The sequence below is a fragment of the Acomys russatus genome, chromosome 13 (assembly GCF_903995435.1).
Source record: "Acomys russatus chromosome 13, mAcoRus1.1, whole genome shotgun sequence".
In the NCBI taxonomy this organism is placed as follows: Eukaryota; Metazoa; Chordata; class Mammalia; order Rodentia; family Muridae; genus Acomys; species Acomys russatus.
Window position 1 is genome coordinate 989,179 of NC_067149.1, and position 22,969 is coordinate 1,012,147.

General features: G+C 45.9%; 1 pseudogene; it reads right to left on the reverse strand.

Moving 5' to 3' along the window:
- LOC127196932 (rRNA 2'-O-methyltransferase fibrillarin-like) overlaps positions 1-22,761 on the reverse strand; it is a 39,516-nt pseudogene extending 16,755 nt beyond the window's left edge.
- Between the last annotated feature and the right edge of the window lie 208 nt (positions 22,762-22,969).

A 22,969-nucleotide genomic window follows, 5' to 3' on the forward strand; every position in this document is an offset into this window, starting at 1 on the left:
CAGGATGCTAATCTATATAGCAACATGTTCTGCATATTGTCCCGCTACCGGAAACCAGTCACCTTGTGTGGTTACCAACCTTGTGAACAAATTAGGATCATTCGTTTTCCCTTTCCTGTTATCACCAATAGCTTTGAGGAAGCAAGGCTGTCTGATCTGTCCACGAGGAAGCAAGGCTGTCCAATCTGTCCCTGAAATAAAGGAGCTCAAGGGTGTCTGCCCCTTCCACTCCCTCAGCATAAGGACAGTTGGACAGCTGTTAAGAAACAATAAATCTTCTCACCTCTGCTTGTTGGGCATCACAGACGTCCTTCAAGATCCAATCACACACTTCTGCTTCTTTCTGACAGTTCAGTGGCGGGGGGGGGGGGGGGGGAGTGGTGTCCTCTCCTCTGCATGCCTTCCTGGGGTCAGCTCAGATCAGTTAGGAGGGTCAACACCGAGTGTCTATCAGTTCATGAATTCCGTCCAAGTGGAGGCTGCTGTTGCTGCAAAATGCAGTACTCACCTCAAAAGGAATACAAGTAAGCCTATTCTTTTTTTTATTTAAATAATTTATTCAGATTACATCCAGAGTGTTATCCCCTCACTTGTATCTTCCCTTTCCCTCCTCCCTCCCTCTTTCACCCTATTCCCCTCCCCTAGGCCTGTGACAGAAGGGAACCTCCTCCCCCACCATATAGTCACAGCCTATCAGGTCTCATCCCAGTAGCCACTTCCCCTTCCTCTGAGTGGCACCAGACCTCCCCTGCCAAGGGGAAGTGTTCAAATTGGGGACAACAGAGTTCATGTCAGAGGCATTCTTCACACAACTGTGGAGAATGAGCTGTCCATTGGCTAGATCTGAATAGAGAGGGTCTAGGGTTACTGAATGCATTGTCCTTGGTTGGCACAGCAGTTTGTGCAGCACCCCCTCCCCCCATCCAGATCCACCAGCCTTGGTGGTCTTCTTATGAGGTTCCTGGACTCTCTGGGTCCTTCTATCTCCCCACTCTTCCACACCTATCTCACTTGGAGTCCAATAGTGAGTCCCAGCATCTGTCCGGATCCCCTGCTGAGTGAAGGCTCTGAGAGGACCTCATGAAGCTGAGAAGCTTCTGTAAGGCAGGAGACACTATTGGCAGAACACAGCGACAGCCTACAGACTGGGAAAAGATCTTCACCAACCCTACATCTGACAAAGGGCTGATATCCAAAATATATAAAGAACACAAGAAATTAAACACCACCAAAGCGAGTAACCCAATTAAGAAATGGGATTCAAAACTAAACAGAATTCTCAACAAACACTTAAAGAAATGTTCAACATCCCCAGTCATCAGGGAAATGCAAATCAAAAGGACTCTGAGATTCCACCTTACACCTATCAGAATGGCTAAGATCAAAAAACTCAAGTGACAGCACATTCTTGGATGATGTGGAGAGAGAGGAACACTCCTCCATTGCTGGTGGGAATGCAAACTTGTACAACCACTTTGGAAATCAATCTGATGCTTTCTCAGAAAATTGGGAATAGGGCTACCTCAAGACCCAGTTATTCCACTCCTTGGAACATACCCAGAAGATGCTTCACCACACAACAAGGCCATTTGCTCAACTATGTTCACAGCAGCCTTATTCATAATAGCCAGAATCTCGAAACAACCTAGATGTCCCTCAGTCAAAGAATGGGTAAAGAATCTGTGGTACATTTACAGTATGGAATACTACTCAGCTATTAAAAACAAGGAAATCTTGAAATTTGCAGGCAAATGGATAGAACTAGAAATGATCATCCTGAGTGAGTTAGCCCAAACCCAGAACGACACACATGGTATATACTCACTTATAATTGGATATTAGCCCAACAAGTTTCTGTCTTCTTAAAAATAGATTTTAAGTTGTCGGGTGTGGTGGCACACACATTTAATCTCAGCACTCGAGAGGCAGAGGCCAGCCTGATCTACAAAGTGAGTCCGGAACAACCAAGGCTACACAGAGAAACTCTGTCTCAAAAACAACAACAACAACAACAACAACAAAAACCAAAGAATTTTAAGCCAAGCTGTGGTGGTACATGCCTTTAACCCCAGCACTGTGGAGCAAGTGCAGCAAGATCTCTAAGTTGGAGGCCAGCCTGGTCTACAGGGCAATTTACAGGACAGCAGAAGCTACACAGAGAAACCCTGTCTCAAAAAACACACAAAAGAATATATTTCAGAAGCTAGAGAAATGGTGGCTCGGTGGTTGTTTGCTGCTTTTTCAGAGTCAGTCTCCAATACCTGAATCATAAACATAATTGCTTATAACTCCAGCTCCAGGGGATCTGATGTCCTTTTCTGGCTTTTGTGGGTACATGTGCATGCATGCGTTCACGTACACGGACACATGTGCACATGCGTGCACACACATACACACAGACATAAATTTGAAAAATCTTTTTAAAAGAAAGAACACACTTTAAGCAGCACGCAATACACAGCTGTGATAGGAGCCATTAGGAAGCAGTGGCATGAGTTCAAGACTATCCTGGTCTATTTACATCTGAGTTCTAGGCCTGCCCGGGTTATATGGTGACAGGCTGTCACTACGTAGCCCAGGCTGGCCTTGGAATCACTGTAGTCTTCCTGCTAGGCAAGCACTCTGAGCTGCAGCCCTAGCCTCCCGTTCTGAATTTGGTGTCCACCTGACTGTTTCTGCAGCATCGCATGTGGCCTTTGTTCTATCAGTCTGGTTTTGAAATCCTCTTAAGGACGTCACTGACCTCTCATCCATCCAGAAGGATCTTCTGGAGACCCTGAGGGCTTCCTAACCCCCCACTGGCCCCTCTTCCAAGTGCAGTTGTTTCCAGGGACCAGCTCCCCCCAGAGGACACGCCCATTCTGAGCCACAGGCGCCACTTGTCCCTTTCTCTGGGCTGCAGAGTCCTGCACTTACATTGGCAACATGGATTGCTAAAGGAGGAATCAGACTGGTGATGTAACTCCCGTGATAGAGTGAAAAGCTTTGGTTCAACTCCTAGACCCTCCTATGTGTGGTTCCAGCAGAGAAGAAGCAGAGGCAGGAAGATCAGTGTAAGGTCATCCTTGCTTAGCCAGTGAGTTTGAGGCCAAACTGAGCCAAGACCCTAACAACAATAACAACAACCATGATACTAAATTTAAAGGGATAAAATTTGGGTGGTCCAGGCCAGCTTCTCAGTGTGATGGAAAGCATTTAGGAAGGGCCATCGGCTTGGCTTGGGTAGCTTTGTTGGTCCAAGAAAACCCATTCAAAAGCTTTCCCACTGACCTGGGAATGCACCATATCATGTTGACGGTGCATTAATGACGGCATTTGGATTGATTGGCTTCTCTTTCTGTTGTGTGCTCATCAACCTGGAGCCACTGCTCCGGGTCCCAGTACTGTAGCTGGGCAGGACAAAGTGGAGCAGAGCTGTGCACGGTGAAGGGAGGGAGCAAAGTGAACACAGTGAACGCCGTGCACCACTCATTTGGCACATGTTGCATTTGATACTCTCAGGAAATAAAAAACACAAGACCCCGAGGCCTGTGCCACCAGTGGAGAATGAGACGGGGAGATGGCTGGCAACTTGCCTGAGGGCAGCAGGTAGTGAGACAGCTTTGAGGACTTGAGATACCAAAGTAAGGAGATAACAATAATCCACCCGCCACCGTGTGTGTCTGTGTGCATGCGTGTGGGTATGTGTCTGTGTGCGTGAGTGTGTATATTTCTGTGTGTGTGTGTGTGTGTGCGTGTGTGTGTGTGTGTGCGCGTGCGTGTGTGTGTGTGTGTGTGCGTGCGTGTGTGTGTGTGTGCGTGCGTGTGTGTGTGTGTGTGTGTGTGTGTTATGAAAGCAGAAAGACTACTATTTGGCAACAAGAAACAGACAAACTGGAGGGAGAAAGGAAACGAGACAATGACACGGGAATGGATAATCCTAAAGCACTGTCATTTATGTGCATGACGATGTCATAAGGAAACCTGTTATTTTGTGCACTTCCTACTACTGATGATGATGGTGATGATGATGATAACAACAATGCCATTTGTGGGGCTCAAGAGTAATCTCAGTACCTGGGAGGCTACGGCAAGAAGATTGATATTGTTTTTTAAATTACATGTATTATCTATAGGCCCGGCCAGCAATCAATCAAGACACAGACACTTGTTATATTTTAAAATAGCCTTAGTTCACCTAGGGCAGGGCAGATATCAGTCTTCTAAACTGCCTCCCATAGTGAGACAGGCATGGGATCCCTGCCTCAGTCCCATGTCATCTGCTTCTAGTAACTTCTATCAAGCTACCTCCCATCTATAATCCCATATACTTGCTAATGTTCTTCATCTGGGCTGGATTCTCCATCCACGCTGCCAGCTATGTGCTTCTCCTCCAGCTAACCCATGGCGGCCTTCCTCTCTTCACTTCAGGTCTCTCTTCTTTCTCCTCATGGCGGTCTCTCTTCCCAGAATTCCTCTCTCTCTAAGCCCCACCTGTTTCCTTTGCCCTGCCCAGGTAGGATGGCTTTTTATTAAACAAAATGCGAGTCACACAGACAGCAAGCAGTAATTAGCATCAAAATATATCAGACCATCACCCCCCCCCCCCACCACCACAACAGATTGACTCAGTTGGGGCTACTTAGTAATATTCAGACCAGCCTCAGCCACAGCATGGGACCCTGTCTTGGGAAAAGGGGTGGGGAGTGGGGGGGGCGGGAGGAAGAAAGGAAGGAAGGAAAGAAAGAAAGAAAAAGAAAAGTAATAGAAAGAGAGCAACAAAAGATAAATGGGGGGAGGGACCATGTCTGGTATAGAGGACCTTCAGATCAGGAACTGTGCCCAACGGGCTCGAGTGTCTGGCTTGGCTCCTCGTCAGCCTGGCCCCTCCAGGACTCCTTTCCTTCTCCTGATCAGCAGCTTCCTCCACTGAAGAACAGCAGCAGCACAGTCTGTGCTCTGGATGCACACTGAGCACTAGAAGTGTCATTGTCCCCATAGGAACCGCTGGGTTCTGAGGGGCGAAGCATGTGCCCCCCAGCATCACAGGCCACAAGGAACAACGCTGAAAGCAGAGTCAAGCAGAATCCCAAAGTACAAACACAGGGATAAAATAGCTGAACAGCAACAACTTTTTCTTTCTTTCCTTCCTTCCTTCCTTCCTTCCTTCCTTTCTTTTTAAAGACAGGGTTTCTCTGTGTAGCCTTGGCTGTCCTGGACTCTTTTTGTAGACCAGGCTGGCCTTGAACTCACAGAGATCTGCCTGCCTCTGCCTCCCAAGTGCTGGGGTTAAAGGCGTGTGCCACTATGCCTGGCTAGCAGAATGTATTTTTAACCATTTTTTATTTATTTTTAAAAATATTAATACATTTGTTCACTTCTTTTTTCGGATAGAGAGGGCATGTTCCATGGTGCACGTGTGCAGGTCAGATGGTAACTTTCAGGAGTCAGTTCTTTCCTTCCACCATGGATTTAGTTGAAGTCCTCAGGATTTTCGGGCAACTTCCCGTGCCCACTGAGCCATCTCGCTGCCTGCCCTCACATGTTCGGCTTTTTAATTTTATTTCTATTTGTTTGTTTGCTTATTTATTGGCTTCTTAAGATAAGTTCTCCCTACATAGCCCTGGGTAGCCTGGTACTAGATACCAGTTTTTAATCTAAGCTGGCTTCAGACTCCTAACAATCCCCCTGACTCAGCCTTATAAGTGCTGCAACGGCAGGTGTGCCCCACCATTTCCAGCTTGCCTCTTGTTTATTTTTAAAAGCATGTATTCAGGCCTGGTGAGATAGTTCAGAGGGTAAAGCCACTTGCCACCTAAGTTTAATATCTTAGGTTCCATGCTAGGATCCACATGCTGGAAGGAGAAAACTGAACCCCCACAAACTGTCCCCTGACTTGCACCTGTTCACAAACATTAAAAAAAAAAACCACAAAAATGTAAAAATATACATTTATTGTACAAAGCATTGAGCTTCATTATGGCATTTTAATGTTTGTACATTGTGCACTTTGTTGTATTTTATTTACCCTCCCATTCACCCACTTTCTTTACAGATGTATTTTACGTTGCTTTTGAGATAGGGTCTTACCATTTAGCCTTCCCCCAACTTAAAGAGACCTCTCTGCTCTGCTTCTCCAGTATTGGGATTAAAGGCGTGTGCCGCCAAGCACAGACTTCACCGCGTTGTTGTTCTTGTTGTTGTTGTTGTTTGAGACAGAGTGTCTTGTAGTCCGGGTTGGCCTTGAACTCTGTATAAGGGAGGATGACCTTGAAGTTCAGCTCCTTCTGCCTCTGCCTCCCAAATGCCAGGACTGTAGGTGTGGGTCACTGTGCCCAGTTTATTTGTTGGTAGGGACCTAGGACTTTATGCTTGTTAGGCAAACACTCCTTAGACTATTTTATTTGGACATTCAGTGTCTATGGGGAATTATCAGGGCCCTTTTATAAATAACCAAATATGTGGACACTGAAGTCCCTTGCATAAAATGCCATGGCATTTATATACAACCCATGCACACGCTCCCTGGACTTCTTCTGGTCATCTCTGGCTTACTTGTAGCATCTAATGTAAATGCTATCACAAATTTGGCAGATTCTGTTTCTCAGGAAACAATGCCAAGGCAAAATGTTTAGAGCAGGCACCATTTGTTTTCCAAATATTTTCTGTCTGAGGCTAGCCTGACTTTGCCTACAGCACCAAGACACAGAGGTTTGCCATATCTGTTTCTCTTCTGGCAGCATCTGTCTGTAGAATAACCCCCCCTGCCCCCACCCCTGCCTGGGGTAGGGATGTAGCCCAGTGGTAGAGTGTTTGCCTGCAAATGCAGAGCCTTGGACTCAGTGCCCAGTTACACCAAACTAATTATCAATCTGCTCCTGCATCTCCACTTTCTCCTTAGACACTTGTTCCGTCCACAAGCCCGTGGAGCTCCACTTTACTCACTTAAAGGAAAAGTGTGAGCCAGGTGTCATCCGCTGTGCCTGTGACTCCTGCGCTCCCAGAAGCTGAGGCAGGAAGATTGCTGTGAGTTCACGGACAGCGTGAGCTACACACAAGAAAAGAATGACAATAGCCCAGATTTACCAAATGTGAAATTCTGTCTTTTATATATATATTTTCTGAAAATGGAATTTTTTTCACACGATGTACTCTGACTACAGTCTCCCCCCCCCCTCTGCTTCAGGTGATGGCTGTGGCTCGGAATCTCGTGGCTGCTCTCCGTGGGCCCACTGTGCCAGGGCTTGCTTTCTGTGTTGGCCTTGTGTTTTGCCCCTTTTGCTTTCCTCTACTGTTTCCTTCACTTCTTCTTTTTTCCCCTCCATCTCTTCCTCCTTCCATCCAGTGTTGAGGGATGGAAGCCAGGGCTTAACAGTTGGTCTACCATCTCCAGATGTCCTCTTCCGAGGAGAAGGGTCCCATCAACCCAGTGAGAATGCTATTCCAGTTCAACAAAATGATTTCCAACTAAGGTCACATCTGAGGTTCCCAGTAGATAGAACTTACATGGACGCTGTTCACTGTCTTCCTTACCTCCCATGTGCCAGGGTTTGATACTTTTTGAGCCTCTCAGAGAGAGATAACGTCAATTGCAAGGCTGGGACTGGACTTAGATCCAAGCAAACACACTTCCTTTCTTAATTGGGTCATCTTTGTTAGGCTCAAACACTGTGTTCTCACTGATATAATTGTATCGCTGGTGGGGAAGGATGGAAGGAGGGTGAGCAGGGAGTGGCATAAAGAATAAAATAGACCAGTGTAGTGTGGGTTGATAAGCTTGGCCTTGTCTCTAGAGATTTCCGCACAGTCCTGAGGTCCTCCTAATAGTTTTGGGAAAATGATGAGTATTACTCAGAGGCAGCCTGCTTAAGTTCATTAAGGTGTGTGCCTTAGTCAGCTTTGGCTGCTATAACAAAACAAAATACCATCAACAGCAGGGTCTTGTTCCCAGGGGCTTTGGGAAGCCCAAGATCTAAGCGTCATTAGATCATTTGAGGGTTTCAGCTTTCTCACTCAAGGCTCATAGGTGTAACCTCTAGCTCACGGGTGCAGCCTTCTCACTGTGTCATACCCTAGTGCAAGGGGCGGCACGTCATCACTCTAGGCCGTCTTTTAAAGGGCACTGACCCCGCCCCAAAGCCCTCCCTACTGCAGGGGGGCAGGTCATCATTTTGAGGGTTAGACTTCAATGAACCTTGGAGACACAAAAATCCAGACCATGCCACATAGCATTTGGCTGAGTTGTAAGGAGGTTTGCCTTGGTTTGAGGTTCTTTTAAGCTGTAGATGTTTATGATGATGTTGTGGAGTTTGAGGTTTATAATGGAGGCCTCTCTGCTTCTTATAGATATTTCTCAGACCTCATTTTATATTTCCCATTATCCAAAGCAGCATACTTACATTTGTCAGATTGCTGACCTAGCCTGGGTCATAGGTACACAAAAGAAATTAGCTACCCCTCCTTAGTAGAGAATACTGTTTTGTTGTACTTTGGTTGCTATTTGTTTATTTAGTTATTTTGGTTTTTTGAAACAGAGTTTCTGTGTGTGTAACCTTGGCTGTCCTGGACTCACTGTGCAGACTAGGCTGTCCTCGAACTCACAGAGATCCAGCTGCCTCTGCTTCCCAAGTGCTGGGATTAAAGGCATGCACACCACACTTGGCTGCTTTTTTATTTTTTGAGAGTGTCACTCTATATCTCAGTCTGGCCTGGGAGTCACTATTTAGCCCAAGATGATCTCAAACCCCCGGCAATCTTCCTCCCTCATCAGCGCTCACTGCTTTGTTGAACAAATTAAGCACCTGGTACTTCAGTGATCCGTGTAGCACACATATTACTCCTCCCCCAGGGAGTCCATCAGTGTGTCAGACCCTCCTTGTCCAGGGGATGGGCAGGAGCACTGCCGGAGTCTGGCACTGAGAGGGGCTCCCTAAAAAAGAGGACAGCCATTCCAGACAGAAGAAGCAAGATGTGCCAACAGGCTCTCCAACAGTGTCTTCCACTAACTCAAACATGAGGAACTGAGAGCAGATTCCCCAAAACCCATGTAAAATCTGCATGTGTCCGTGTGCACCCCAACCCCAGCACTGTGGGGGACAGGAGGATGGCTAGGGCTTACTAGCCTAGCTAAAAACCTGTGAGCCCCTAAGGCCGTGCCCCCTTAGGGACCTCTGCGGCGGTGAAGTCGGGTCCTAGGCTTTGCCACAGAGGTGAATTTCAGGAGAGTTTGCGTGAATGAGTTCGTTAAGTACAACACACACTTCATATTTAAGCATGGGCTTGTAGGGAGAGAGATGCTTTAGAACAAGATAGTGCCAGGCGCGGTTGTGGCGCATGCCTTTAATCCCAGTACTTGGGAGGCAGAGGCAGGTGGATCTCTGTGAGTTCGAGACCAGCCTGGTCTACAAAGGGAGTCCAGGACAACCAAGGCTACACAGAGAGACCTTGTCTCAAAAAACCAAACCAACCAAACAAAAAAAAGCCCAATCAACCAACCAAACAAAAAAGAAACATGATAGTATGCACCAAAGAGATGGCTGTGGGCTTCGATTCACATTTGTGTGTCTTCTCCAGCCATGTCCAATTCTGTCGCTTTGTGTGTTATGTTGCTGAAAAGATAAAATTTATGACAAGATTAAAAGACTAAGCAAAGCTTTAAGATTGAAAGAAAATGAGCTGGCACACTTATATCCAATGGCTTGAAACATTTCCTTTTGTAAATGAACTTGTAAGGTGAGTTTTCATGACTTAGAAATGAAAATGGAGTGTTAATTAGTTAAACAGTTAAACTCGAGACCACAAACATTCTGGCCCTGAGCGAGGGATCCTCATCTGAGATGTCTGGAAGACAAACACTACCTCCGGAGGCAATTTTGGTTTTTTTTCTGTTGTATTGAAGTTTCTGATTCTTAGACAAATCTCAGAGCAAAGAACTTCTTTTTCTTCCCACATCCTCTTAATTTTTCCTGTCTCTCTCTTTTGTCTCAAAAGTCCCCATGGCAGAGAAGGAGAGAAATTCAGTGATGAAGAGGATGCAGTCGAGTTTGGTTCCCAGCAACCATGTCTAGCAGCTCTCAATTGCCTGTGACTCCAGCTCCAGGGAGAGCTGACACTCGTGGCCTCTGCAGTTGCCTACACCACGTGCATATTCATGTAACGAAAAATAATAAAATAGATATTCTTAAAGTATAAATGGTGATCTTGTTTTTCAAGCTAAGCCAATTAAAATAGAAAATCTAAGCCAGGTATGGTGGCTCATCCCTCAAATGCCAGTACTCACGAGGCTGAGGTAGGAAGATTGCCATAAGTTTGTGGTCAGCCTGGGTTCCAGGTCAGTCTCGGCTACAGTGTGAATCAATCTCTCTCTCTCTCTCTCTCTCTCTCTCTCTCTCTCTCTCTCTCTCTCTCTCTCTCTCTCTCTCTCTCTCTCTCTCTCTCTCCCTCTCTCTGTTTTTCAAGACAGGGTTTCCCTGTAGCCCTGGCTGTCCCTGAAACTTGCTGTGTGGCCCAGGCTGGCCACAAACTTAGAGATTTGCCCGCCTCTGCCTCCCAAGTTCTGAGATTAGAAATGAGGGCCACCAGTTTGAGCACTATGAAGAGAGGTGGAACAGGAGATGAAAGGGTGGAGAGGAACAGCCTGTTGTGAGTAGCCTGCCCTGCCACCTGAGGTCACAGTGAAGTCCCAGCCCACACTGCTGCTGAGGGTCAAGTCTGGGTCCTTTGTGGTCATGCAGCAGCAAGGGTCTGTCTCGATGTCCAATGTCCGTGGCTCATTTTACTGCTAAAGACCATGCACGCATTCCAGATCTGGGCTGCCACCTGGGACCATGTTATGTCCAAGGGCTGTGCAGAACTGGCCCGTCCCTCACTGGCTGCAGCACTTGGAAGAACAGCCAAGTACCTAGACTGCAGCACAGTAGAACTGTCCCTGGTGGTGGGGACACAGGTGAGCTGACCTGAGGCAGGAGAGCTGGCCGTGGCCCTCGCTGGATGCAGCATTGGGTGAGTTAGCTGGGGTAGTGCTGCAGAGCTGGCCCTGGTGGTGTGGGTGCAGGGGAACTGGCATGCTGACCAACTCAGCTACCATCTAGGCCCTGATCCAGGGCCATTAGTTGGTCCACCCCACCATGTGAAGGGGCCAGGATATCTGAGAGGAGTCTTGATGAGGATCCAGTATTGATACTGTAGCAGAAACCAGAGGCCTTGAAGCAGACCAGTGACTCATTGGAATGAACATTAGCAAGTAAAGATATGTGGACAAGGATATACTATGGAACACACGATGGCACATTACAGTTTCCATGACAAGACTTTTTTCATGTTTTGCTTTGCTTTTTAAAAATTTTCTTTTGTGGGGGAGATTGCAAAGGTGGAGGGCAGATGTGAAGGGGTGGGACAATGCGTAGCTTGCGGCACACGATGTGAAACAAAAAAACCCAACAAAACATTTAAAAAACCAAGATGAAACAAAACGCATAAAACCAAAAGTATGTTTATAATATAAATAGGCATCATAGAAACACATACACACATATGAAATATACATTTACATGGAATATTTATGTATAATGTTTTTACAACAAATTTAGGTTTTATGTAAATGTACTCTATATAGGTTTAATTTATATGTTACATATGAAAGTATGCTTATTTCATTTATTTGTTTTTAAAATTTTTTTTATTTTGGTTTTTCAAGACAGGGTTTCTCTGTGTAGCCTTGGCTGTCCTGGAGTCACTCTGTAGACCAGGCTGGCCTCACAGCGATCTGCCTGTCTCTGCCTCCCTAGTGCTGGGATTAAAGGCGTGTGCCACCATTGCCCAGCTAGCATGCTTATTTTTATTTTAATGTCTATGTAGTTGGACTCTTTTTTTTTTTTTTTTTTTTTTTTGAGACAGACTCCTATGTAGCCAAAGCAGGACTTGAACTTGAAATGTAAGACAAGGATGACCGTGAATTTCTAGTCATCTTGTTTCCATCTCCAAGTGCTCCCGTCTGCACTCCCAGTCTTATGTGGCTCTGGGGGTCAAACCCAGGCCCCACACTATTAAAGCACTCTGCCAGCTACATCCTCAGCCCTCTACAGTATACTCTTTGGGTTTAATAGTCAAATACTTAAATACTTTTTGATGATGGTAGTGATGGCACCTTATATTGGGGTTCAAGGGGATTCCTCAGGAGAGATCCCATGTTCTTGTGTCCCACAATCAAGTCTTGGACAGACACATATAGATAGTAGCAAGCAAAAAAGAGAGAATGTATTAAGAGGAGGAGGAGGGCTGGAGAGATGGCTCAGTGGGGAAGAGCACTGACTGCTCTTCCAGAGGTCCTGAGTTCAACTCCCAGCATTATAGATGGCTCATGACCATCTATAATGTGATTTAATGCACTGTATACATAATAAATAAGTCTAAAAAAAAAAAAAAAGAAAAGAAAAGAAAGAAAAAGGAGGAGCAGGCTAAGAGAAAACTACCAGCTCGCTGGTCCTGCAGTGGGAAGTCGGGGTGTTTGTGTTACCTTAGCACAGGCTATTTGGTTTTTTAAAGTTATTTGCATAAAGTGGGCTTTTTTTTTTTTTTCACATGCTCTGTTATGTAGTTCCTTCTACAGCTTCGTGCATGGCATGACTCATTGGGATCTCGTAGCTACGCTCAGGTTTTGTCCTTCAGTAGGATAGAGACATATGCTACCTTTGGGCTTTCTGGGGTGCTCTGTATCTGCAGTGGTGGGGGCAAAGTAGGGGGCAGTGGAGAGATCTTTGCCAACTTGTTTTTCCCATATGATAATTTTGTATGACTTTGCACAAGGCGTTCTCAGCTTCACTCTCCACTCTGCTCTTGTCATCATTACCCAGGACTCTCGCAGGCTACCCAAGTGTTCTACCACTGACCTACATGCCCAGCCCAACTGTCGCTGTTTTTAACAAAATAATTTTCTGTTTCCATGGGGCAGTAACTGGGAAGGGGCTGGACTTTCAGGGCCATTTCCTCTGTGTCTTCTGTGCTTCATAGTTTTGCCTGGACTAACTTAATTTTATCTTACGAAGAACTTTGTGAGCATTCACAGTGCTGTGGCTAAGCTAGCTCAGTTTCCAAGTATACTCATTCATATCAATTCTTGTGAGACTTTTCTTGGAATAGCTTAAGTGGCTTTAAAGTTTTCTTTGGTTATATTTATTTGTTCGTCACGGGGAGTGCAGGTGGCACACATGCATGTCACAACTCTCGGGAGTCAGTTGTCGGGATTCCGTTGCCTTTTCACCCCGAGCCACCCAACCAGCTCTAATGTGAGGCTCTGTCTCTTGAAATCGGGCACAAAGGAGCTTTCCTCTGGGTCTGGGAGCTCTTGGCACCATCAGTCAATGCACTGCTCACATTGGAGGGCGACTACTTGCTCTTCCAGATGCCTCAGCCAAGTCTCCTGAACAATGGCAGTCCCCATTTCTCAGTGGGGACACCTATTGATATCCTGACCCCTTAGGGAAGAAAGGTCACGCTGGACAGCCACATGGTTTGATGGAATAACAAGTGAATTTGATGGCAACCATGAACATAACAGACACTCCTGAAGGACATCAGAAGCTGAGGAGAAGGCTGGGGAGATTCCACAGTTGGCAAAGGGCTTACTGTGTGAACACTTGGATCTGAATTTGATTTCCAGAATTCCTATAAAAAGAGTGGTGCATTAGTTTCCTCCACCTCCACATGCTGTGTGTCTCCTGTCCTCCCTAAGACAAATAAATAAATGTAATTTAAAAACACTTAAAAAAACAAAACCAAAAATCTTATAGCTGGGTCTGGTGGCGCACGCCTGTAATCCCAGCACTCAGGAAGGTAGAGGCAGGTGAATCTCTGTAAGTTTGAGGCCAGCCTGGTCTACAAAGAGAGTCTAGGATAGCCAAGGATACACAGAGAAACCCAGTCTCAGGAAAAAACAAAAACAAAAAACAACCCACCACCACCACCACAACAACAAAACCCCAAACAACCTCTTATATTACCCATGAAAAAGTCTCAGAAGCATTAATATTAGTTATAAACTGTAGATCTTGGAACCTGAGCTAGCTTAGTCACAAAGCCATAAGCATGCTTGCCATCCCGGTACTGAGGAGGCAGAGAAAGGTGAACCCCTGGGGTCTACTGGCAGAACAATCTAGCTTACTTGGTGACTTCCAGGCTAATGAGAGACCTTGTCTAAAAAAAAAAAAAAAAAAAAGGATGACACCTGATGAACGGTTCCTAATGCTGATGTTTAGCCTCTAAGCACACACCTGTTCACACATTTGGAGCTGGAAGTACTGCAGAGGGTGAGAAAACCTGTGGTTTGGGTTTGACATATTTACCGGGAACAATAGAGAGGTTCCTTTCTGCTAACTTTTGGGGAGGCCAGCCTGGGCTTCTGAGTTCTCCCCATGTGGTCAGTACCTTCATACAGATACAAATTTCAGAAAGAAAGAATGCAAAGTGTTTCTATGGGAGCAGCCCAGTGCTAACAAAGATGACAGCATGATATGAGAGTTTGTCTCCTAGTTCCTTTCATTAATTTATTCATGCAGCAAGCTTGTATGGAACCCCCTGCCATATGCCACCCACAGGGCCGTGAGGTCAGTGAGACTGGATAGCGTTCTCTGGCCTGCTTGCAATTGAGGGAGATGTAACTAAATACAGGCCACTGTAAAAAGCCACCTGTTATGTGAATGAAATCTCTAGAGAAGAAAAATAGGGTGTCGGCTCTACAGAAGGCGGTTGTGTAAGATGTATGTGAAGCCAAGGAGATAAGAGGAGGCTCTTCTTCCACACGCGGGGTGCAGTAGTACTAGGTGGAGTTCCTATTTTGTATATCTTGGGGGAAGCAACATTGAATCCGTTTACTGGAAGGCTCCTGCTGTGGATCAGAACCCCGTTTTATTTATGTAACCCAGGCTTGCCTTGAACTTACTATATAGCTCAGGCTAGCCTTGAATTTTGACATCCTCCTGCCTGCACCTCCCAAGCGCTGAGATTATGGCCCACTCTCCCCTTACTTGTTCCACACTTCACTGTTCCGTAAAGGCGCCATTTTAAGCGCCAGGGACTCAGTAATAGTAAGAGGAAGAAACACAGGGTAAAAGTCTGTCTTTATTGGCTCCGATTTGAGTGGGAGAAGCAGAAAGTAAGCATATTTAATGAACAAAGTGCAGCCTGCGCTCCTCTTCCCAGCACTTAGCGCTATGGAGTCACTACCAAGCAGAGAATCCTCCTAGGAGGAAACACAGATTTTAGTTCCTGTGAGCTTCTGGTTATATTGTCATCAACTGGTCATTAATTTATTCATTTATTCAATAAGCCTTCAGAAGGGTTCCTTGTTATTATTTATATTTATTTACTTAGCACATGCTCATATGCATGGTGTGTGTGTGTGTGTGTGTGTGTGTGTGTGTGTGTGTATTTCACTGGAGCTTTTAAGGGCAAAGCCTGTGTTCTGGACATCCCAACAAGCTAGATGCAGTCACCCATCCCCAATATGCCAGTAAAAACCATAAGTAATAGAAAAGGATGTTAAAAGGAGATTTATTCAATGTGGCCAATTGAGAAGAAGCATAGACAAAGAGGCCCAATGACCCTTTCCCCATGTCTGTTGTTGGAATACTCATGTTGAGGTTCGGGTTTAAACTGGGGACAAGAAGTCCTGGTCGGGTGGTCCTGCCCATCACTGACCCATAATTGTCTTTGTTCAGGTGGTCTGCGCTGTCAGCAGAACTGTGTAAATCTCTTCCTGGGAGGCAAGTTTCTCCTCTGGTTTCACCAGGACTCAACCCTTACTCCAGCAGAGACCTCTGGAGAAATGTTATTTCTTTGGGGCCATTGTTTGAATGGTCCTATTGCCCAGTAGGAGGGCACAAGTATCTCTCCTTAGAATGTGTCTCCCACCAGGACAGTTAAACATGGCTGTTTTAAAGGTGTCTTGCTTAATGCACACTCTTGACTCATTACCACTGAACCTGGCACCGACAGCACTCGCCTGGTGCGGCTGGTGTCCACGAGGCACAGCATGGTCTTCTCAGCCTAAGAAAACAGCACATACTACTTTGCACTAGGATCAGGGGCTTCACAATAGGCAAATTACCAACGGAAAGAGCGAAACCCAGGAGAAAAAAGTAGCAGAGCTCAGAAAAGGAGCCATTACACTGCCAGGCTGGAAATTAGTACAGTCTCTATAAACAAAAATCAGTATAGAAGTTCCTTATAAAACTGAGGATTCTCATCTCAGACAAACGACTGCAGAAAAAGAAATAAAGAACAAAGAAAGAGAGAAAGAAAGAAAGAAAGAGAAACACACAGATAGATGATTGAGAGGTAAGGAAATGATAAAAAGTCTACACTTTAGATTTCTTGATGATATATCTTACATGCTTCTACATGGTTGCACTCCCTGTCCAGGGGTGAAGAATCTCAAATGTAGCATTTCTCATTCTCACTTTTACTCTATATAGGTCTGTCCATACATGATAAACAGTATTGGTTGATGGAGTCCTTTTTGTTGTTGTTGTTGTAATGTGTGTGTGCGCGCGCGCGCGCGTGAGTGCATGTATGCCTGCGAGTCCTGTCTTGTGTATTTGGTGCCCACAGAGGCCAAAAGAGGGAACTAGAGCCCCTGGAGCTAGAGTTACAGATGCTTGTGAGTTTCTGTGTACATGCTAAAGAATTGAAGCCTGGTCCTCTTGAAGAGAAGCCAGTGTTCCTAACCACTGAGCCATTCCTCAGAGTTGGACTCCTGTTGATTTTAATGCTCAAATAAGCAAATGCTGCAGACCGACCCCCTGATGCCTTGCAGCGATCCTTAGGTTCCTCTGACCCACAAAGTGTTTCCCACAGTTATCTCCAGGATCCCAAAGGAACACCTCCTGCAAACCCGTTGTCTCTGAACATCTGGACTTCCAGCCATGAATGTGAGTAAGCGGTATTTGGCTGTGGCTGAATGGAGAAGGCGCCGTCTCTGAGAGTGGCTCTTACAGCCAAGCTACAGACGAGGCTGTACTTATTTGATTTGATTGAGTGGGGCGAGGAATGCTGCTTAAAGGCTCTGAGGAAGAAACAAGAAGGGCGTTGTTTTTCTGGGCTCAGGGTCCCATTCCACACAGTCAACTGGGATTTCACACTGCTGGGGACAGAAGGAAAGGCAACCTCAACTGGGGTTTGCCAAGGCCCTGAGCTGGAAACGAGGGAGGCAGCCTCTCTGGCACAGCGTAAGCAGTCTTTGAGGGTACCACTGGCTCCAGAAGTCTCATAGCGTCTTAGTCAGAGTTGCAATTGCTGTGACGAAACACCATGACCAAAACAGTATCACTGTTTATCATTGGAGGAAGTCAGGACGGGAACTCAAGCAAAGCAGGAACCTGGACACAGGAGCTGATGAGGAGGCCATGGAGGGGCGCTGCCTACTAGCTTCCTTCCCATGGTTTGTTCAGCCTGCTTTCTTACAGAAGCCATGACCACCAGCCCAGGGATGGAGCCACCATGGGCGGGGTCCTCTTACATCACTCACTAATTAAGAAAAGATCAGGCTTTCCTACGGCCTGATCTTATAGAGGCATTTTCTCAACTGAGGTTCCCTCCTCTCTGATGATGTTAGCTTGTGTCAAGTTGACATAGAACTAGCCGGTACACACATGGCTTAGGGTCAAGAAAGCAAGGCTATGCAGGCCTGTGTGGGAACTTAATGGGCAGAGGTTTGCCTGTTTTCAGGAGATGTCTTACTGCCGAGCTATCCCTCCAGCTTCTACACTCATGAAGTTTTTTTTTTTAAAGATTTATTTATTTTATTTATTGCATATGAGTGCTTTACCTGCAGAAGAGGGTATTAGATTATATTATAGATGGTTGTGAGCCACCATGCGGTAGCTGGGAATTGAACTCAGGACCTCTGGAAGAGCAGGTGGTGCTCTTAACCACTGAGCCATCTCTCCAGCCCCACTCATGAAGTTTTAAAATCAGTTTTATTAAAATTTAATTTCCAGGTAATAAAATTCAGTCTGAGGGTGGAGCTCAGCGGGTACAGTGCTTGCTTGCCGTGCAGGAGGCCCTGGGTTTGATTCCCAGTATGGCATCAAATAGAGCTACTAGCTCACACCTATAATCCCAGAACTCTAAAGGTTCAGAAGTTCAAGGTCATTCTAGGGTACTGAGAGTCTGAGGCTGGCCAGGCTTACATGACGAGTCCCTGTCTCAAAAATTTTCATATGCCCGGCAGTGGTGGTGCACGCCTTTAATCCCAGCACGTGGGAGGCAGAGACAGGAGGATCAATGTGAGTTCAAGGCCAGCCTGGTCTACAAGGGAGTTCAGAACAGCCAAGGCTACACAGAGAAACCATGTCTTGAAAAAAAAGAAAGAAGAAAAGAAAAGAAAACAAGAAAAAATTTCATACAATTTCAAGAGGATGGTCTTAAACAATGAACATGCATTCCCTACAACTGTCACCACATTGGGAACAGATCTCCATCACTTTAGGAAGTTTTATTTTGACCCTTCTCAGTTTCACCATCCAAAACACCCTGAGCTTTTCTTCCTTCTAATTAGATTTGGCTTTCTTAGACTTTCTGGAGAGGATGGAATCACACACTGTATGCTCTTTTGTTTTTTTTATTTTGTTTTTTTTTTTTTTCTCATTCTAAACTTTTTGCGGATCATTCACATTGTTGCATGAGTTGATACAACTCACTCTTTTGTTGCAGAGACCTATTTTGCAATATGGGCATACCACGTTTTCTTTATCCAGTCACCTACTGCTGTTATTTTATTTCTGTTACTGTGATAAAAATACACCAACAAAAGCAACCAAGGGGAAAATGAGCTAAGTTTTGTTTTTTTTTAGCTCAGAATTCCAGGTTACAATCTGTCATCGTGGGGGTCAAGGCAGCAGGACTGGAAGCGGCTGGTCGCATCCACCTACAAGAGCAATGCCTTACTTCCTTTTCTCTACGGCTGAGATAGACCAAGGCAATTTATAGAAGGGTTTAGTTGGGGGTTACAGCTTCAGGGGGTGAGTCCATGACCATCACGGTGGGGAGCATGTCAGCAGGCATGGAGGCACAGTGGTGGAGAAGTAGCTCAGAAGGCATGCACATCTAGAGACACAACCATGAGACAGAAATAGATGCGAATGGTGCAAGTCTTTTGAAACTCCAAAGCCTGTTTACGATGATACACCTCCTACCACAAGGCCACACCTCCTCATCCCTCCCAGAGAGTTCCACCAACTGGGGACCAAGCACTGCAATAGATGATCCTCTGAGGGCCATTCTCACTCAAGCAGAGAGGGAATGAATGTGTCAATGATTGCATTCAGCTCACCTTCTCTCTTTTTTTTTTTTTTTTTTTTAATACAATTTAGAATGCGAGCCTAGGGAATAGTGCTGCCCACCTACGTCAATGGACATAATCAAGGACACCCTCACCACACACACACACAAAGATATGTCCATAGGACACTCTGGACTAGACAGCTCCTCAATGAGACTGCCTTCCAAGGTGACTTAATTGTGACAAGTTGGCAATTAAAACAAACCATCACACTTGCTATAGCCCATTTGGCACTACACATAATGTGACCATAAGCACCCATGCACAAGTTGTTACATGATCATATGGCTGTCTTACTCTTGGGTAAATGCTCAAGAGTAGTGCTGCTAAGCAGGGAAGTAAACACACATTTATCTTTTTAAAAATAGCTGTTTGTGTATCCTCTGATTTCTGCATTTGATGCACATATTTTAAGTAACAAGAAACTGCCCCTCTGTTTTGCAAATATTCACATTGCCATCAACAGAACATGAGGGCTCTAGATGCCCCTTGGAGCTTTTAGTACTGCCAGTCTCTTTTGTTATTAGCCACTCTTGTGAGTAGGTGGAATATCTCATTGTGGTTTGGGAGTGCACGGCCCAGGCACTAAGCTAAGCGGGTGCTTTTATTACTTACGTCTCATAACTGCTTTCTGAGGTCTATAATAGTGTTTTCATGCTACATATTGGTAAATTAAGGCACGGAATGGATCCGTGGGTTGGAGCTGGGCCAAGGTCATAACATACATAGTGAATGCCAGAGCCAAGCTCCAATCCAGGTGTGATGACCCCCAGAGGACAACCCCTCCGCTGTACTAGCATCTCAGGGGTAAATTCTTGGGCGTCAGCATGGGTTCTGTGATGGTTTAGTGGTAATGGCCCCATAGGTTCATATGTTTGAATGTTTGGTCCCAGATGGTGGAACATATTGGGAAAAATTAGGAGCTCTGGCCATGTTGGAGGATGTGTCACTGGGAGTGGGCTTTGAAGTTCAAAAAAACTCCCAGCTATTCCCAGTTAGTGTTCCCTCCCTCCCTCACCCCCCCTCACACACACACACACACACATACACACATTCTCTCTCTCTCTCTCTCTCTCTCTCACATACACACACACACACATTCTCTCTCTCTCTCTCTCTCTCTCTCTCTCTCTCTCGCTCCTCCTCCTCTCTCTCTCCTCTCTCTCCCTCTCTCTCCTCCTCTCCTCTCCTCTCTCCTCTCCTCTCGCTCTCTCTCTCCACACACACACATCTCTCTCCTCTCTCCCCCCCACCCCCCCTCTCTTTCTCTCTCTCTCTCTCAACATCCACCTCCCCCTCCTCTCTCTGCCTCCAACTTGGGGACAGGATAAAGTGAACTCTCAGCTTCTGTTCCAGCACTATGCCTGCCTGCCACCATGGACTTACCCTCTGAACCGGCTAAATCCTTTCTCCTATAATTTGCCTTGGTCATGGAGTCTCTGCACTTCAGCAGGATGGTGATCACATGAAGGATCCCAATTCTTTTATAAGAAGCCTGGAGATGGCAGCTTGTCCCCTGAGAAGAGGTGCTGCAGTGATGATGAGGTTAAAGACAGGCTGAAGAAGCTACAGTTGACAGTCCATGTTAGGGGCCAGGAGGGCGCAGCCAAAGGTCTCTGGTCCCAACCTCTGTTTCTTTCCTGCTGGACCCTACCAACAGACACCTTGGCAACTCTGCCTTGGCCAGCAGTGCAAGGTCATCTCTGACCTCACTCCTTCTGCTGACTGAATCCTGCCAGTGCCCTGAGAAGAACCCCCCCACCTGATTTAGGGTGCTATTGCGATAATCTGGGGTGTGTCTGGGGAAAGACTATCCTACTGCCTTGAATCCTTTTCTGGAAACAGGTGGGGCATAACTATAAATGAACACATGTGCTGCTTCTATAAGGGGACAGAGGACAAGCAAACACACACACACACACACACACACACACACACACACACACACACACACGCAAAACCCTACAGCAGCAACAAGTTTCCAACATATTGTTTTTGATTCCAGCAGCTACCGCAGGTGGCATGGACTTCATTATGACAAGACCCAAATCCACAGTTCTGAAACAGGAACCACTAACCATGGTTTATAACATCAGGGTGAATTTTAAAGAATCTTGGCCAATTCTCAGTCCGTGTTGTAGTCTGGGTCACACAGCCTCTGAACAACACAAATAGAGGGCATGGCCTAGTAGCCGCTGTCCACGCAGGATTTTACACTAACCTCTGCTTTCACCATCATGGAGAGCCTTAACAGAGTGCTTGAGATAGGACAGGCTGTTCTATCTACTGGCTACTTTGGAGTAGGAATTCCAACTCTCCAATCTACTTGGTGGAGACTCCAAAATGCTTGCTCCCTCTGGTCTTAAGAACTGAGGGGCGAACCTGGTGTGGTGGCACATGCCTTTAATCCCAGTACTCTGTAGTCAGAGGCAGGTGAATCGCTGTGAGTTCAAGGCCAGCTGGGTCTACAAAGTGAGTCCAGGACAACCATGGTTACATAGAGAAACCCTGTCTCGGGAAAGGAAAAAAAAAAGAGATCTTGGAGCTGAGTGTGCCCTATGAAAGATGGCGACCAACATGGCAACTGTCTCTTCTAATTTCTGGAGTGGCTGAGGCAGGACAAAACAAGCCAATATTGGCCTCGAAGGTTCTAATGTCATCCTCAGGAGGAGGTAGAGCTCTTGAGATGCTCTGTCATGATGCTTTTTATAGGCTGCGAGCCAACAGTGTGTCCCAGATTAAAAGTGAGTCTTCTCACCTCAAAGACCTGGATTAGAAATGGGTTTTCTCACTTCAAATAATTTAAGAAAAAAAAATTCCCTCACAGTCATTTGGGTTTTAGTTAGTTCCAGATGTAGTTAAGTCGGCAACCAGGACTAGCCATTACAGCAAGGAATAACTATTAAGATGAATAAAAACAACGCAAGATCGTTTGTCTACGGATCTGGAACATTCAACTCTCTACAATTACAAAGTTCTACAAAGTCAGGCGCCTTATAGACTCTTTAACGTAAGTGTGGCTTTTTATTCTGGGAACTTTAGTTCACAGGCAAATGTAGAGATCTTTTCTTTCTGTTTTCAATACCAAAAAAAAAAAAAAAAAAAAGACTCTAGAGAAAGTTTTTGCCCAGCTTATGTCTGGTGATCACCCACAAACCAATTGAGGCAGTAAAGACCTAAGAGAAATTGCAATTTCTCTGATTAGGATGTGAGAGGATCATTCTCGAATACAAAGCAGCAGGCTCTGACAGAAGATAGGAACAGCAGAAATCCCACACTACAAGGCCATTCCTGAGAACAGGAACTCAAAGCAAGCCAACTGATAGTGGCCTGAGAGCCTCACTGTCTAGAAGGCCAAACTCTTGCCTGGCCTCAGCGTTTTCCAGGGCTGTGACCAAGGACACACTGGAGGGGTCCAGGATGCAGAGATTCAGTATGCGCAACATTTTTGGCTCAGAGAAACAGATTGCAACAAAAAAAACAACTTTCTTCCTGTCCCCATTCTCTCCCTCGCTGCTCCGCAGTCAACCTCACTCTGTGGACCAAGTCCTCTTGACTGTTGAGGAAGACCTGGGCGGCCCCCCACATTTTCCAGCCCATTCCTCCAGATGTAAGAGTTTTGTTTCAGTAATCAAAGCTGAATCTTCCATTTAC